The sequence below is a fragment of the Rhinopithecus bieti genome, unplaced genomic scaffold (genome assembly GCF_001698545.2).
Source record: "Rhinopithecus bieti isolate Rb0 unplaced genomic scaffold, ASM169854v2 scaffold_35842, whole genome shotgun sequence".
Classification (NCBI taxonomy): domain Eukaryota; kingdom Metazoa; phylum Chordata; class Mammalia; order Primates; family Cercopithecidae; genus Rhinopithecus; species Rhinopithecus bieti.
This window is the reverse complement of record NW_016815323.1, coordinates 396,816-415,156: the sequence shown is the minus strand read 5'-3', so window position 1 is coordinate 415,156 and position 18,341 is coordinate 396,816. Positions and strand designations below refer to the sequence as shown.

The 18,341-nt window shown below is 39.1% G+C and overlaps 1 long non-coding RNA gene across 1 annotated transcript; it reads right to left on the bottom strand.

The window, feature by feature from the left end:
- Nucleotides 1-3,114: 3,114 nt before the first annotated feature.
- Nucleotides 3,115-18,046, bottom strand: LOC108515914 (uncharacterized). The gene is made up of 3 exons (XR_001881674.1): nucleotides 17,989-18,046; nucleotides 5,459-5,521; nucleotides 3,115-3,783 (listed from the first exon to the last, which is right to left on the bottom strand). It is a non-coding gene; the product is annotated as an uncharacterized LOC108515914 (long non-coding RNA).
- Nucleotides 18,047-18,341: the final 295 nt, after the last annotated feature.

Below are 18,341 nucleotides of genomic sequence, written 5' to 3'. Positions count from 1 at the left end.
AGTCTGTCCAATCTCAGAGCTCAAACACAGTTCTGGGAGAACCACTGCTCTCTTTGGAGCTGTCAGACAGGGTCATTTAAGTCTGCAGAAGTTTCTGCTGCCTTTTGCTCAGCTATGCCCTGCCCACAGAGGTGGAATCTATAGAGGCAGTAAGCCTTGCTGAGCTGCCATGGGCTTCGCCCAGTTTGAGCTTCCCGGCTGCTTTGTTTATCTACTTAAACCTCAGCAAGGGCAGACGCCCCTCCCCCTGCCAGGCTGCAGCCTGGCAGTTTGATCTCAGACTGCTGCGCTAGCAGTGAGCAAGGCTCCATGGGCGTGGAACTCGCCAAGCCAGGCACAGGAGAGAATCTCCTGGTCTGCTGGTTGCAGTATTTAGGCAGAAGTGTCCCATTTTTCCAGGTACGGTCTCTCACGGCTTCCCTTGGTTAGGAAAGGGAAATCCCCAAACTCCTTGTGCTTCCTGGGTGAGGAGACATCCCACCCTGCTTTGGCTTGCCCTCCGTCGGCTGCACCCACTGGTGAGATTAACAAGGTACCTTATTTGGAAATGCAGAAATCACCCGTCTTCTGCATTGATCACGCTGGGAGCTGCAGACCAGAGCGTTTCCTATTCAGCCATCTTGGAAGGGAACCTGTGTATTTCAAATGTTTCTCCAAATGTGGCAGCGATTGTGAATTAGAAAAATTTGTCTCCTAGTTACAAAAGAGTAGGGATGAAAAAGAGGGCCTGATTATACATCAAACCAGTATCTTTTGGTCTGGCATTCCCAGTTGAGTAATAGATCACTCTTATTTAGAACTCTGGTCCCTGAAGATGAATTGAAGACATACTCATGGTTATAAACCAATTAAGTCTTTCAAAGGTAGATTGATTTAGCCTTTAAATCTGCTATTTCTGCAATTTTTCTCACCTTAGTAATTGGGTCCACTATTTTTCTAATTGCTCACATAAGAAAACATGGTTTTAACTTAGATTCCTCCCTTTGGATCATTCTATACAACTTGTTTCTGAGCAAGTCCTATAGATTCTTCTTCAAAGCCATTAGTCTCTCTCCATCTCCCGTTGATGCAGTTATCAGGGTAAAGGCCTTCCATCTGGCCTTGCTACTCACAAATTTATGTTCTTTAATCAGTTCTCCATAGGACAGTCTGTGTCAGCTTTACTAAACAAATGCACAGGTACACACACACACACACACACAGACAGTCTCCCAAAAATATAAATTAGGTTGTATCTCTTTGCTTATAAGCTTTCACTAGCTTCTCTAGGCACAAGAAACAAAATTCAGATTAGCCCCCACTATTATTGTTCTGACACACCCAGCCATAGCTGTCTATCATTACAGTAGTTCATTTTCTGATATGGTGAATTTCTTCAATTCATCTTCAGGGAGGCCCTGAGCACTGGATTCGCTCTTTCTTCTTCTTGAAAGTCCACGCTTGAAATTCATCCCATGGCTGTCTCCTTTTCAGTTTTTAAGCTGTAACTTGAAGTCTGCCTCCCTGATCACCTTAAGTGTTTTCAATTACTAGCTTCTCTCTTTTTTTTTTTTTTGTATATAACACTCAATATAATTCATAGTTATTTCATTTTGAGGGATAGCTTTATTTAATTTCTTCTTTCTCACCCCAGACTGTGATATTTCCAGCTCCTGGCATACTGCCCGATATGTTATTTAACTTCACAAATATTTCTTGAATAAATAAATGAGTGAATGACTGAACATTTACAGTACTATTTTTGAAAGTGAGTATGACAAATAATCCCATAGCCACACAAATTGTTACGGGATGACCATGTAGAATATCCTCTAAAATATTGAAAATGCTAGTACTAACCTTTAAAACAAAATCTACTTGGCCCTGAGTGCTGAGTAATGGAGCAAAACAAGAATCTATAAATGGTAAAGTTGTATTAATATAGGTTTGAAAATTGTGGGCCGGGCGCGGTGGCTTAAGCCTGTAATCCCAGCACTTTGGGAGGCCGAGACGGGCGGATCACGAGGTCAGGAGATCGAGACCATCCTGGCTAATATGGTGAAACCCTGTCTCTACTTAAAATACAAAAAAAAAAACTAGCTGGGCGACGAGGCGGGTGCCTGTAGTCCCAGCTACTGGGGAGGCTGAGGCAGGAGAATGGCGTACAAAACCCGGGAGGCGGAGCTTGCAGTGAGCTGAGATCCGGCCACTGCACTCCAGCCTGGGTGGCAGAGCAAGACTCCGTCTCAAAAAAAAAAAAAAGAAAATTGTGTGAAAATATTATAAATACAAAAATAAATATAGTAAATAAAATTACATAAAAAATGCAGTATTACCAATAGATCAATGTATTTGGTGATATCAAATAATAATTATAATTATTTGATTAATACTGTTATCATTTTACCTTTTGAGCTGATGACAAAAATTCAAGGTCATGCAAACCAATGTGTGCCTTAGAAGCAAGAACTGGAAGGATAAGTATCAGGTTATTTTATTTTATAAGGACACATTAATAGTGCTTTATTTTAAAATTTCTAACATTAATAAATTAAGGAGTAAGATTATCTAAAGTTGTAAAAGCAAGAACTGGTAAAAATATAAAAGTAAAATAACTTTACATTTTTCAAATCAATGGGTGTCTGCAGAGTGTATAGTAACATTAAAAAATAACGTGGATAACATCACAAATGGAAAGTAAAAAAAGTAAGAAAGCATTTGAAACAGAAATTATAAATCAAGATGACAGATATGACACTATAAGTACTATTCCTATGATTGAAATTAAATTTACCATCAGCAGGAATCACCTTTATAATGATATAGCATAATAAAGTTAATGCCATTCTCAAATCATAAAATGATTTTATAGGGAAGAGGAAAGTTGTAATTAAAACCAATGAGAAGAAACACTACTTTTTTCTTTAGTTATGGGCAATTTTATTTAAGTAAGAAATCTACTTCTTGAATTTGGGAGGATATATAGGTCCAATATTATGTATGTAATATGTAGTTGGAAATAATTTTAGAGGGAAATACATAATAAATTATTCTATTTTACATGTTTGTTAAACAGAAATAATCATAAACTATGAATATAATTTAAAATATATAATACACATGAGAGTATGTTAATAAAATGTAGACAATTTTATCTTCAATGTATATTAAATAGACATAAAAAGCAAGTTGACAGTTTCCAATAAAATCTGTGCCAGTCAGCAAGCTATTGTGACAAGCAAAAACAAGAAGTGGATGAAGTAGTATTACATTCTTGCTATCTCACAACTGAGGTGTGCCCAGAACCAAGCTGGGTTTCAACAAAGCAGAGCATAGGCTAGGGAGATCCCGTCTGTACACTGGTCTCTTCCATACAGCATTCTTGGAGTGATGGTAGGGTGACTTGTGGTCTAACTAGTTCTAAGTCAAGGCCAAGTTTCCAGAAGGAGTTTGAAAGAAATACATACAGCACACACAGGAGAGCGAGTGGGAGGGCTTGGGTTGTGATTGAAAGGGAATGATTCTGAACAGACCAGAAAGGGACTTTCCTGGTTATTGCAGGTTTGCTGATTAGCTTGCAGACATAGATCCAATTGAAAAAATTGAACTGATTGTTTGAAAATCTTGTTTCTCTTGCTTGTTGTCACTATGAGCATTGTTGCCTAGAAAGAAGTCTTCATTGGGGAATAGCAGTGCTTGTTCTTCTTGGGGTATTTATTTATAAAGTGCTGTTAGGATGTAGACTTCTTGGAGATTTGATGGTTCTCATTGCTCCTGCTGTTACATAGCCCTCCTGAGCTTGTCCTGAAATAAACAAAATGGAAGGTCAATATGTACCATTAAATTTGTATTGCAATTTCAAGATTTATTGTATCTTATTAATTGATTTAAATTCATCTATATTTTCTGAGTGGCAAGGGAAATAAAAACCTGGAAGCAGTAGTGCTTTTAGAAGTTATAGAATGTGTAGATCCCAGCACCAGAAAGATGGTGAAGCCTGGGTGTGGTGGCTCACACCTCTAATCCCAGCACTTTGGGAGGCTGAGACAGGTGGGTCAGTTGAGATCAGGAGTTCGAGACAAGCCTGGCCAACATAGCAGAACCCCAACTCTATTAAAAATACAAAAATTATCCAATTGTGGTGGCGTGCACCTGTAGCTCCAGCTACTTGTGAGGCTGAGGCAAGAGAATCACTTGCACCCAGGAAGTAGAGGTTGCAGTGAGCAGAAATTGTACCACTGCCCTCCGCCTGGATGACAGAAGTCTCAAAAAAAAAAAAAAAAAAAAAAAGGCAAAAAAAAAAAAAAAAAAAAACAGACAACACGCTACTCACTAGGTATAATTCAGAGATTATCCAAACATATATGTACGTAGGGAAATGATGTGAGTTTTATTTTCTTTTATAACTCAGTACTTTTAAACTTGAAGTTACAAATGCATATGATTTTAGAAGTTCAAAGACAATAGAAAAGAATAACCGTTCTCACCAACAATAGAATTAAAGTTGAATTGTGAATCATTAAATATGAAAAACTGGAAAATATTTATCTTTTTTGACAGTTATTTGATTTAAAATTAGTAGAGTACATTCAATTACTGATAAGATTTGTCAGCTGGGCACGGTGGCTCATGCCTGTAATCCCAGTACTTTGGGAGGCCAAGGTGGGTGGATCACCTATGGCCAGAAGTTCAAGACCAGCCTGACCAGCGTGGTGAAACCCCATCGCTACTAAAAATACAAAAATTAGCTTGGCATGGTGACGGGCACCTGTAATCCCAGCTACTTGGGAGGCTGAGGCAGAAGAATCGCTTGAACCTGCGAGGTGGAGGTTGTAGCGAACTGAGATTGTGCCATTGCACTCCAGTCTGGGCAACAGAAGTGAAACTTCATCTTTAAAAAAAAAAAAATTGTCTTGTAAAAATATACAGATTCTATTGGTTTGTGCCTAAATGACAAAGTCCAATTTTTAGTTTGCTGACTGAGAGAGTATGCCTTTGCTCTAATAACATGGGAATCCATTATTTGTCTTTTCTATATTTAATTTACACATGGAGTTTTAGTAAAGATATGTAAAAACTAATGAAATGTTTATAATCATCTATATTTTCTCCAAGGGTAATATCAACAAATCAACAAAATATTGAGTGTATTTATATCACTCCATTGATACTTTTGCCTAGGAATAAGTCTCGCAAAACATGATTTATTTTATCATCTGTGCTAACTATAAAACCATTTCAGGCCATCCTAATTAATGTTTTTTATCTAATTATTTGCTTGTCATCTCTAAACATTAGGGAATTTTATTTTATTTCTATCTTTATTTTGGCTGAAAAGACTTGCCACCTCACAGTGCATATCTCAGAAAGATCAGAAAATATTCTATACGATGTGCAATTATAAAAAGAAAAAAAAAAAAACTCCAGAAAGGACTTCTCTATAAGCATTTTATATGATTAAATAAAAAATCAGACTTACCTACACAGGTTGCTTTCAAACTTCACAGTAGTTCACACTGCTGTAGCTGCGTGCTTGACATTTCTGTTTTTTTATTGCAAGATGTTCCATGAAATAAAAAAAAATAAGTCAACAGAGTATCAAGGCAAGAAGAGTTAGAATTAAACATAAACTGTGAAAAGTTATTAATACTGTCTCTAACAGATAGAGTTTATTATTTTTGTCTGTACTTCTAACCAAGTTATATTTCATCAGTACTCATTCTCAGCCAACCTCTCTGTGCTTTTTCCCTCCCTCCCTTCAGCATCTGGATTCTATTCATTAGTAACAGTAAGAAGTTGATCATCCTCAGCCAGGCATGGTGGATCACACCTGTAGTCCTAGCACTTTGGGAAGCTAAGGCAAGTGGATCACCTGAAGTCAGTAGTTCGAGACCAGCCTGGCCAACATGGTGAAACCCTGTTTCTACTGCAAAAGTTATATACACAAAAATTAGCCAGGCATGGTGGTGCATGCCTATAATCCCAGCTACCTGAGAGGCTGAGGCAGGAGAATCACTGGAATCTGGGAGGCAGAGGATGCAGTGAGCCAAGATTGTATCACTGCACTCCAGTCTGGGTGACAGAGTGAGACTCAAAAAAAAAAAAAAAAAAACCAAGAAAGAAAGAAATAAAAGAAAGAAAGCTGGATCATCCTTGGCATGAACCTTTGAACTTAAAAGTTGGAAGTAAAGAAGTTGCTCAACACAGAAGAAACATGTTTGCTTTCTATGTTTCAGGCTTAGAGGTGATGCTCCAGCTGAGTGATTTCTATATGTGCCCTGAATAAAATTATAGTTATTTGAATTCTTGCTTTATGCTAAGCATTATGCCTACTTCAGATAGTATGTAATTGAATTTTGTAAGTAACCTGATGAAGTTGTGCAATTATCATCTTCATTTTACTGATAAGGAAACTAAGACATTATAAGATTAAGGGAATGAGATAAAGTTTAAAGAGAGACATAAATCCCCAACTTGATACTTGCAGGTACAGTTGGAAACAGTGAAATAGTGGCCACAAGGTTTGTTCTTTGTTAGTTGTAAATCCTGGACAGGCCCAGGTCTTCGTTCACAATACACATTCTGTTATGTTCAATCATTAAAATAGGGATGCTAAACATAGTATTTTGTGAGCATACTGACTTTCTTCCTCTATAATTTTGCTTCTGTGTTGAATGTGGGAGAAATCATAGCCAAATCAAGAGTAAGGATGCAGCACAGATTGCACAATCATTATAGAAATATACCTTATATTTATGATCTAGACAAATATTTAAAATAATCTTAATGTTAATCTACTCATTAAAGTGTCTAATTCTCTCCAAACATTCTATATGTGTCATGACAACATGAGAATAATATTAGGAAAAATAACTTGATAGGCGAATATGCGCCCTAATGATTTCGTATACTACTAGACAGTATTGATAGTGATTTCAATTTACATTCAACTTTCAGAACAGCTATTGCAAAAGAGTGTAATTTGTTTAACACTTATTTCAAGTGATTTCCTGTATCCATTATAAGTTACTAGTGTCTTTTGTTTTTAGGAAATATGTTCTCAAGTTTACTTCACCTGCTTACATCAACTGATCAGGCTCAAACCAAAAGATAATAATTGGTCCTATTCAATTGTATTAAAGCAATCTGGCTTTAAATCAAATTGCACGTTGACACTGCTTTTGTGGATTTTGATATGTGAGTGCTTGGTGTGAGCCACACTCTCTTACCATGAATGTTGTCATCTAAGTTCTATGAGATAAGATGGCCGATTAGAAGTAGCTCGGGTCTGCGGATCCCGCTGAGTAAGAACAAATATGGTGAGTGAATCCTGCATCTTCAACTGAGGTGTCCAGGTTCTCTCACTGGGAATGACTAGGCTGTTGCCATGACTCATGGAGAGCAAGTAAAAGCAGAATGGAGTGACAGCCCGCCCAGGAGCTATCCTGGGTAAGGGGCACTCCCACCTGCAGCCAAGGGAGGTGGTTAGTGATTGTGCTACACTGCCAGGGAAACCATGCTTTTCCCATGGATCTGTGCAACTCACAGATCTGGAAATTCCGTCATGAACCCATGCCACCAGGACCTTGAGTCCCAAGCACAGAACTGTGCAGACTCTTCGGGCTGCTCGGGTTGCAGCAGCAGGCTGAAGACTGCCTAAGACAACTGAGTTCCTGGGGAAAGGGGAGACCACCATCACTGCAGCTCAAGTCAGCAGGTTTCCTCTGTCAGTACTGGGGAGACCGGGCAGTTTGGACTGTGTGGAATTCCCCACAGCACAGCACAACGCCGTGGCAGATCATGGCTAGACTGCTTATTTAGCTGAGACCCAGATTCATGCTGTGGCAGGTTGTGGCTAGGCTGCTTATTTAGGTGAGACCCAGATGCGTTCTCCCTTATCAGGTAGAGCCTCCCTGTGGCAGTTTTAGCAGCTCCATCCAGGGGTTTAGGAACAGAAGTCTGATTTCCCTGGGACAGAAGCCCTGGGAGGAGAAGCTGCCAAAGTCTCCACAGATCAGCAGAGTTAGTCTTTCCACCTGCAGGCTCTGAGGAATCCGGACAGTCTGGGTGAGTGAGATTTTCCTCCAGTGCAGCACACCTGCTCCACCACTTTAAGCAGGTCCCTGATCCTGTGCCTCCTGTCTGGGTGAGACCTCCCAACAGAGGTTACCAGACACTTCATACACGACAGTTCCCACCGGCATCAGATTGGTGCCCCTCTGGGAAAGAGCTCCCAGAGAAAGGAGCAGGCAGCCATCTTTACTATTCTGTAGCCTCCACTGGTGATACCTGCAGGTGCAGGAGGGATACAGGTGAATAGAGTCTGGAGTGGACGCCCAGCAAACCACAGCAACCCTGCAGAAGAGGGGCCTGACTGTTAAAAGAAAAACAAACAAATAGAAGGCAAAAACAACAACAGCAACAAAAAGACCCTACAAGAACCCCACCCAGAGGTCAACAGCTTCAAACATTGAAGGTAGATAAACCTATTAAGATGAGACAATATAAAAGTAAAAATGCTGAAAATTCAAAAAGCCAGAGTGTCTCTTCTCCTACAAATGATTGCAATACCTCTTCAGTAAGGGCACAGAACTGGGCTGGGGCTGAGATGGATGAATTGACAGAAATAGGTTTCAGAAAGTGGGTGATAATGAACTTTGCTGAGCTACATTGTAACTTAATACAAGGAAGCTAAGAACGTGATAGAGCTGAAAAACACAACATGAGAACTTTACAATGCAACCACAAGTATCAATGGCCAAGTAGACAAAGTGGAGGAGAGAATCTCAGAGCTTGAAGACTATCTTGCAGAAATAAGATAGGCAGACAAGATTAGAGAAAAAAAAAAAAAAGAAAAGAAATGAAACCTCCAAGAACTATGAGATTATGTGAAAAGACTGAACCTATGAATGATTGGGGCACCTGAAAGATGAGGAATATGAAACCACATTGAAAAATAAACTTCAGAATATCATCCAGAAGAATTTCCCAAACCTAGAAAGACAGGCCAATATTCAAATTCAGGAAATCCAGACAACCCCAGTAAAATACTCAGTGAGAAGATCTACCCCAAGACATATAATCATCAGATTTTCCACATTTGAAATAAAAGAAAAAATGTTGAGGGCAGCTAGAGAGAAAAGCCAGTTCACCCACAAAGGAAAGCCCATCAGACTAACAGCAGACCTCTGAAGGGAAACTCTACAAGCCAGAAGAGAATGGAGGCCAATATTCAACATTCTTTAAAAAAGGCATTTTCTACCCAGAATTTCATATTTGGTCAAGCTAAGCTTCCTAAGTGAAGGAGAAATAAAATCATTTTCAGACAAGCAAATACTGAGGGAATTCATCACCACCAGACCTTCCTTGCAAGAGTTCCTGAAAGAAACACTGAATATGAAAAGGAAACACCATTACCAACCACTACAAAAACACACAGAAGTACACAGACACTATGAAGCAACTATGTTAACACATCTGCAAAGTAACCAACCAGAATCATGAAGACAGGATCAAATTTACACAAAACAATATTATGTTTAAAGGTAAATGGGCTAAATGCCCCAATTAAAAGACACAGAATGGCAAGCTGGATAAAGACCCACCTGTGTGCATATTCAAGAAACCCATCTCAGATGCAAAGACACACATAGGCTCAAAATAAGGAAATGGAGGAAAATTTACCAAGCAAATGGAAAACAATATAAAGCAGGGGTTGTAATTTTAGTTTCTGACAAAACAGATTTTAAACCAACAAAGATAAACAAAGATGAAGAAGAGCATTATATATGGTAAAGGGTTCAATTCAACAAGAAAAGCTAACTATCCTAAATATATCTTCACCCAATACAGGAGCACCAAAATTCATAAAATAAATACTTAGAGACCTACAAAGAGACTTAGACTCCCACACAACAATAGTGGGAGACTTTAACACACCAACTTCAATATTAGAAGATCATCAAGACAAAAAATGTTAAAAAAAATATTCAGGACTTGATCTCAGCTCTGGATGAAATAGACTTGAGAGATATCTACAGAGTTCTCCATCCCAAAACAGCGATATATATTCTTGTCAGCACCACATGACACTTACTCTAAAATTGATCACATAATTGGAAGTAAAACACCCCTCAGCAAAAGCAAAATAACTGAAATAATAACATTTTCTCAGACCACAGTGCAATTAAATCAGAATTCAAGATTAAGAAACTCAGTCAAGACTACACAACTACATGGAAATTCAGCAACTTGCTCCTGAATAACTCATGGTATATAATGAAATTAAGGCAAATATCAAGAAGTTCTTGGTAACTAATGAGAGCAAAATGACAATGTACCAGAATATCTGGGATGCAGCTAAAGCAGTGTTAAGAGGAAATTTTATAGCACTAAATTCCCACATCAAAAAGCTAGAAATATCTCAAATCGACATCCTAACATCACAATTAAAAGAACGAGAGAACCAAGAGCAAACAAACTCCAAAGCTAGCAGAAGACAAGAAATAACCAAGATCACAGTGGGGATGAAGGAGCTAGAGACAGAAAAACCCTTGAAGAATCAATGAATCCAGGAGCTGTTTTTTTGAAACACATTAGTAAAAGAAGTAGACTGCTAGCTGGATTAGTAGAGAAGAAAAGAGAGAAGAATCAAATAGACACAATAAAAAATGATAGAGGGGATACTAACACTGCCCCCACAGAAATGCAAACAACCATTAGAGAATACTATAAACACATATATGCAAATAAACTAGAAAATTTAGAAAAAATGAACAAATTCCTGGACATATATACTTTCCCAAGACTGAACCATGAAGGTGAATCCCTGAATTGACCGATAATGAGTCCTGAAGTTGAGGCAGCAATTAGTAGCCTACCAACCAAAAAAAAGAAAAGAAAAGAAAAAAAAAAAAAAAAAGCCCAGGACCAGATGGATTCAAAGCTGAATTCTACCAGAGGTACAAAGAAGAGTTGGCACCATTTCTTCTGAAACTATTCTAAACAATTAAAAAGGAGAGACTCCTCCCTATCTCATTTTATGAAGCCTGCATCATCCTGATAACAAAACCTGGTAGAGACATAAAAAAAAAAGAAAAAGAAAACTGCAGGCCAGTATCCCTGATGAACCTAGATGCAAATATCATCAATAAAATACTGGCAAAGCAAATCCAGCAGCACATCAAAAAGCTTATCCACCATGATCAAATCTGCCTCATTCCCGGAATCCAAGCCTGGTTGAACATATGCAAATCTGTAAACGTAATTCATCACATTAGCAGAACTAAAGGCAATACCCACATGATTATCTCAATTGATACAGAAAAGGCTTTCAAGAAAATTCAACATCCTTTCATGTTAAAAACTCTCAATAAACTAGGTATTGAAGAAACATACATCAAAATAATAAGACACATTTATGACAAAACCGCAGCCAATATTATACTGAATGGACAAAAGCCAGAAGCATTCCCCTTGAAAACAGCCATAAGGTAAGGATGCCCTCTCTCACCACTGCTATTCAACATAGTATTGGAAGTTCTGGCCAGGGCAATCAGGAAAGAGAAAGAAATAAAAAGTATTCAATTCGGAGGAGAGGAAGTCAAATTGTCTCTGTTTGCAGTTGACATGATAATATATCTAGAAAACTCCATTTTCTCAGCCCAAAAGCTTCTTAAGCTGATAAATAACTTCAGGAAAGACTCAGGATACAAAATCGATGTGAAAAAGTCACAAGCATTCCTATACACCAATAATAGAGGTGAGAACCAAATAATGAATGAACTCTCATTCACAATTGCTGCAGAGAGAAAAACAAATACCTAGGAATACAGCTAACAAGGGAAGTGAAGGTCTTCTTCAAAGAGAACTACAAACTACTGCTCAAGGAAATCAGAGAGGACACAACCAAATGGAAAAACATTTCATCCTCATAGATAGGAAGAATCAGTGTCATGAAAATGGCCATACAGCCCAAAGTAATTTATAGTTCCAACATTATTCCCATCAGACTACCATTAACATTCTTCACAGAATTAGAAAAAAAAAAACTTTTAAATTTATATGGAACCAAAAGAGCCCACATAGTCAAGACAATCTTAATTAAAAGAACAGAGCTAGAGGCATCATGCTACCTAACTGCAAACTATACTACAAGGCTACAATAACCAAAACAGCTTGGTACTGGTGCAAAAATGGAAATATAGACCAATGGTACAGAACAGAGAACTCAGAAATAAGCACACATTTACAACCATCTGATCTTTGACAACCTGACAAAAACAAGCAATGGGGAAAAGATTCCCTATTTAATAAATGGTGCTGCGATAACTGACTAGCCATAGGCAGAAAATTAAAACTGGACCCCTTCCTTATACCTTATGCAAAAATTAACTCAAGATAGATTAAAGACTTAAATATAAAACCAAAACTATAAAACTCTAAAGAAAACCTAAGCAATACCATTCAGGACATAGGCATGAGCAAAGACTTCATGACAAAAACATCAAAAGCAATTGCAACAGAAGCAAACATTGACAAATAGAATCTAATTAAACAAAAGATCTTCTGTACAGGTAAATAAACTATTATCAGAGCAAACACACAACCTACAGAATGGGGAAAAACTTTTGCAACCTATTCATCTGACAAAGGTCTAATATTTAGAGTTTATAATGAAGTTAAGCAAATTTACAAAAAAAAAAAAAAACAACCTGATATGGTTTGGCTTTGTCTGCACCCAAGTGTCAACCTATATTGTAGTTCCCATATTCCCCACATGTCATAAAAGGGACCTGGTAAGAAGTAATTGGATCATGGGGGCTGTTACCCTCATGATTTTCTCATGATAATGAGGGAGTTCTCAGGGAATCTGATGGTTTGATAAGGGAATTTTCCCCATTCTTATTGGCACTTCTTGATGCCGCCATGTGAAGAAGGATGTGTTTTCTTCCTCTTCCACCATGATTGTAAGTTTTCTGAGGCCTCTCCAGCTCTGCAGAACTGTGAGTCAATTAAACTTCTTTCTTTTATAAATTACGCAGTCTTGGTTATTTCTTAATAGCAGCGTGAGAACTAATACACAATCCCATCAAAAAGTGGGCAAAGGACATGAACAGATCCTTCTCAAAAAGAGAATTGGCAGAGAAAGATATGAACAAAAGCTCAACATCATTGATTGTTAGAGAAATGCAGTCAAAACCACATTGAGATACCATGCCGCCCATGTCAGAACAGTAATAGATGTCGGGGAGACTGTGGAGCAATAGGAACACTTTTACACTGTTGGTGGGAATGTAAATTAGTTCAACCATGGTAGAAGACAGTGTGGTGATTCCTCAAAGACCTAGAACCAGAAATACCATTTGACCCCGCAATCCCATTACTGGGTATATACCCAAAGGAATATAAATTATTCTATTATAAAGATACATACACGTCTATGTTCAGTGCAGCACTATTTACAATAGCAAAGACTTGGTTCCACCCAAATGCCCACAAACGATAGACTGGATAAAGAAAATGTGGTACATATGCACCATGAAATACTATGCAGCCATAAAAAAGGAATGAGATAATGTCATTTGCAGATACATGGATGGAGCTGGAAGCCATTATCCTCAGCAGAATAATGCAGGAACAGAAAACCAAACACTGCATGTTCTCACTAATAAGTGGGAGACAAACAATGAGAACACATAGACGCAGAAAGGGGAATAACACACACTGGAGCCTATCACATGGAGTAGGAGGAGGGACAGTATCAGGAAAAATGGCTAATGCATGCTGAGCTTAATACTTAGGTGATGGGTTGATAGGTGCAGCAAACCACCATAGCACACACTTATCTATGTAACACATCCTGTACATATACCCTGGACCTTAAAATAAAATATAGCTAAATTAAATTTAAAGAAAATTATATGAGGTGGGTTTTATCATGAAGTTGGGAAAATGAAATAAAGGAGAAGGAATTTTCTTATGGCCACATTCCTTATAAGCAGTAGATCTAGTATTCGAATCCAGATTGCCAAACTATTGTCATGGGGAAACTTAGGAACAACAAAACAATCAAGGCAACAGCATGTCATATTGTGATGTTTTTGCACCTCATCCAGTTTGAACTAAGCTGAATCCCATGTAAAGTTGCTTTATTTTGGCCCAGGTGACCTATGACAAATGAAACCTGGGCAAGCTGCCTCTGGCCCATTCCCCTTATGTCTAAATTCAAATGAACTTCCTATTGTTCTTATCTTCTGACAATGGGGCCAGGCATGAATGGCAATGCACACATGAAAGATAAACAGGTAAGCAAGAAAGCCATGTCACCAGTACCTTTAATTCATACTTTTCTCCCTTCGAGCTCATCACCTGAGAGTACACCCCAGTGAAAGGGGAGAAAATTGCCAGTAGAAGATAAAGATTTATTACCCATTCTACCCTACCCCAAATCAAAAGAATTTTGCATGAACTAAAAATTAAACTTTAAATCCTAAAGGGCAGAAGCAGGAAGAGAGAAACAGTTTGGGGCTCCTGGCAAGGGAGATGTTGGATAGAAAGAATACTGAGAGTGTGAGAGAAGACAGAACTGAGAAAAGAGGCAGAGATAAGAAACGGTACATGACTCATATTGTCAAAATGAGGGAGATGCATGGATGGATGAGTAAGAAGCCAGGAATTTGGAAGTTGACAGAATACTTTTCTGATCAACATTCTCTTTAATTCATTCTCTCCTAGATTTCTTCAGTGATTGACAGTATCACTATAGCAGTTCAGGAACCTCTGCAGAGGGGCAGCACACGGTTTCTGGGGAATATCTGATTACGTTCAAATCTTTGCAGTGCAACTTATTAGCTCTGCACTTTTCATAATTTAACTTAATTTCTCTTTACCTCAATTTCCTCATATTAGAAATGATCCCAAATAAAATGTACGGAGGAAGCTTGTGGATGTTGAATGAGGTAGAGAAGTTTCTGTCACATAAGTGAGGCTTATAGATGTTAAATGAAGTAGAGTTCCTGTCACATAAGTGCCCAATAAATACTAGCCATTACTAATATATTACTAATCTTGCTTGTCCTACATTTTTCTCTTTAGAAGCATTCTCTCTCTAAATCACACCCAAACCTCTCTTTCTTCTGCTCCATCCACACTGTGACATGACAAGAATGATTCAAAACCCAAGTGCCCTGAAGTGATATTTAACCTCTTTTGGGTTTTGGCTGCTTTCTGGTTTTCCAGCTGAAACTTTCTTGGAATACCTGCTCCTGCAACCCAAAACACTTATATCCCTATAAGAATCTTGTTGCTTCTCATCTCCTTGCCTTGTTAACTGTCTTCTGCATGGAGGTTTACTCTTCACGGTGCATTTAATTCTACCGTTTATCTGATATCTCAATCAATATTGGCATTACATAAACATCTGAATTGGCTATCTATTGATGTGTAACAACATTACCAAATATCTAGCCACTTAAAAATACGTCTGTACATTTACTGTCTCACAGTTTCTCAGGGCCCAGCTTAAGCGAGTCTTTAGTCTCAGCCTCTTGCACAAGACTAATCAGGATGTCAGCTGGGTGGCATTTATCTCAAGGCTCAACTGAGAATAGATCAATTTTCAGATTCACGTGGTTGTTGACAGAGTTGAGTTTCTTTTGGTTGTTGGACTGAGGAACTTGTTGTCTAGCTGGCTGTTGGCCAGAGGCCACTCTTAGCTTCATGCTAGATGGAATAGGGAAGGAAAAATAATTTCCCCTTTACTTTTTTGAGTTTTTAGCTGGGCGTCTGTGATATTGCAAAATCTGTATTTGCATCTTTTACTTCATTTTCTGGAACACAACTTCTAAAATCCTTAGACTCTTCAAAATGATGTATTTCTGTATGCTTATGAGTTGGCTGAGGGCTGGAAGCCCCTAGGTAGCTTCAGGTTGGGGATTGGTCACCAGAAAGTCCAAAGGATGATTAGAGGGTTGGAACATTCAAATCCCACCCCCTAACTGCAGAGGAGGGGAGTAGGATTGAAGGCTAAGCTGACCACCAGTTCCCAATGGTTTAATTACTCATGCCTAGGTAATGAAGGCTTCATAAAACCTAAAAGAATAGGGTTCAGAGAGCTTCCAGATAGGCAATCACGTGGAGGTTCCTGGAGGGTGATATACCCAGAGAGGTCTTAGAAGCTCTGTGCCCCTTCTCATATCCTTTCTAAGATCTTTTGTATCTTTCATAATAAGCTAGTTAGTGAAGCATGGTGGCCCATGCCTGCAATCCCAGTGCTTTGAGAGGCTGAGGAGGGAGAATCACTTGAGGTCAGAAATTTGAGACCAGCCTGGGCAGCATAACAAGACCCTCAACTGTAAAATGTAAAATAAAATAAGTTAGCTGGGCATAGCGGTGTGTGCCTGTAGTCCCAGCTACTCTGGAAGGTGAGGCGGGAGAATCACTTGAGCCCAGGAACTTGGGGCTGCAGTTAGCTATAACTGTGCCACTGCACTCTAGCCTGGGTGACAGAGGAAGATCACATTTATTTTAAAATAAATAAATAAACCACTAGATGTAAATAAGTGTTTCTCTGAGTTCTGTGAGCCACTCTATCAAATAAATCAAAATCACAAAGGGGTCATGAGAACCCCAACTTAAAGTCAGTCAGTCAGAAATTCTGGAGACCCAGACATGCAATCGTTATGTGAAAGGAGGCAGTTTTGGGAACTAAGCCTTCAGTGTGTGAGATGGATGATGCTCTTTCTAGGTGCAGGGTGCTCAAATTGAGTTAGAGCACACCCAACTTGTGTCCCCTGCAGAATTGGTTGCTTACTTGATGTAAGAAGGAAAATTCTCATACCTTTGGTCACAGAACTTTTCTGTATTGAGTGTTGTCATGTGATATCTGAGGAAAAACAGTTTTTTTGTTTGTTTGTGTGTTTTCTTCTCACAGACCCTAATGACAGAAGACAGATTAACAAGAGAAAAACAGAAGTTTATTCACATGTATATTTCTTTTTTTTATTTTTGAGACAGAGTCTCGCTCTGTCACCGGGCTGGAGTGTTGTGGCGTGATCTCGGCTCACTGCAACCTCAGACTCCCTGGTTCAAGCGATTCTCCTGCCTCAGCCTCCTGGGTAGCTGGGATTACAGGCACGCGCCACCACGCCCAGCTAATTTTTGTATTTTTAGTAGAGACAGAGTTTCACCATGTTGGCCAGAGTGGTCTCCATCTCCTGATCTCATGATCCGCCTGCCTCAGCCACCCAAAGTGCTGGGATTACAGGCATGAGCCACCATGCCCGGCCAACATGTATATTTCATATGTACATGGGAGATACCCGGAACCAGTAATTCTCAGAGGAGGCTTAGAACTCTAGCTTATATAGTATAGCAACATCAACAAAGCACAATACATTTATAGAGAAGTGCCAAGATAAAGAAAAGGGAGTTTCAAAGAGGTGCAAATCATGAGAAGACAAGTATATGAAGAGCGAGTCTTCTTAGTAAAGTTAGTGAGTAAAGGAAATGTTTTCTATTATAAAACTTTGTTGTCATCACCACTCCCTGCCACAGACCCTAGGAGTGAAGGGACACTTTTGTAAAATTATATCCTGCTTTTCGGTCTAGATAGACAGCTTAGAGAGCCTTTCTTGCATCTGCTTCTTCTCAATTAACTTTAGCTCAAAGTAATCCTTATGTCAAAGGAGCAGATTTTGGGGTGGTATATTTTGCTACCCTTTAGTGTGTCGTTGAAGGATTGCAATTGCTTAATTGCTTTGGAAAAGTCAATAAGGGCAGTGGTCCCTCACCAGTATGGCACCAGGGACCAGTTTCATGGAAGACAATTGTTTTTCACAGACCAGGAGAATGGTGGGGATGGTTTCAGGATGATCCAATGGTGAGGGTGGTTTCAGGATGATCCAATGGTGGAGGTGGTTTCAGGATGATCCAAGCACATTTCATTTATTGTACCCTTTATTTCTATTACTACACCATAACGTATAATGAAATAATTCTGCAACTCACCATAATGTAGAATCAGGGGGAGCCCTTGGCTTGCTTTTCTGGAATTAGATGGAGTCAGCTGGTGATGGGAGACAATAGCAGATCATCAGGCATTAGACTCTCATAAGGAGTGCCGTTACCTAGATTCCTTGTATGCACAGTTCACAATAGGGTTCACACTCCTATGAGAATTTAATGCTACCTCTGGTCTGACAGGAGGCAGAACTCAGGCGGTAATTAAAGCAATGGGGAGTGGCTGTAAATAACAAATGACGCTTTGCTCTCGCGCACTGCTGCTTCTGATGTGTGGGCAGCTCCTTACAGGCTATGGACTGGGCAGTGGCCTGGGGGCTGGGGACTCCTGAGTAAGGGAA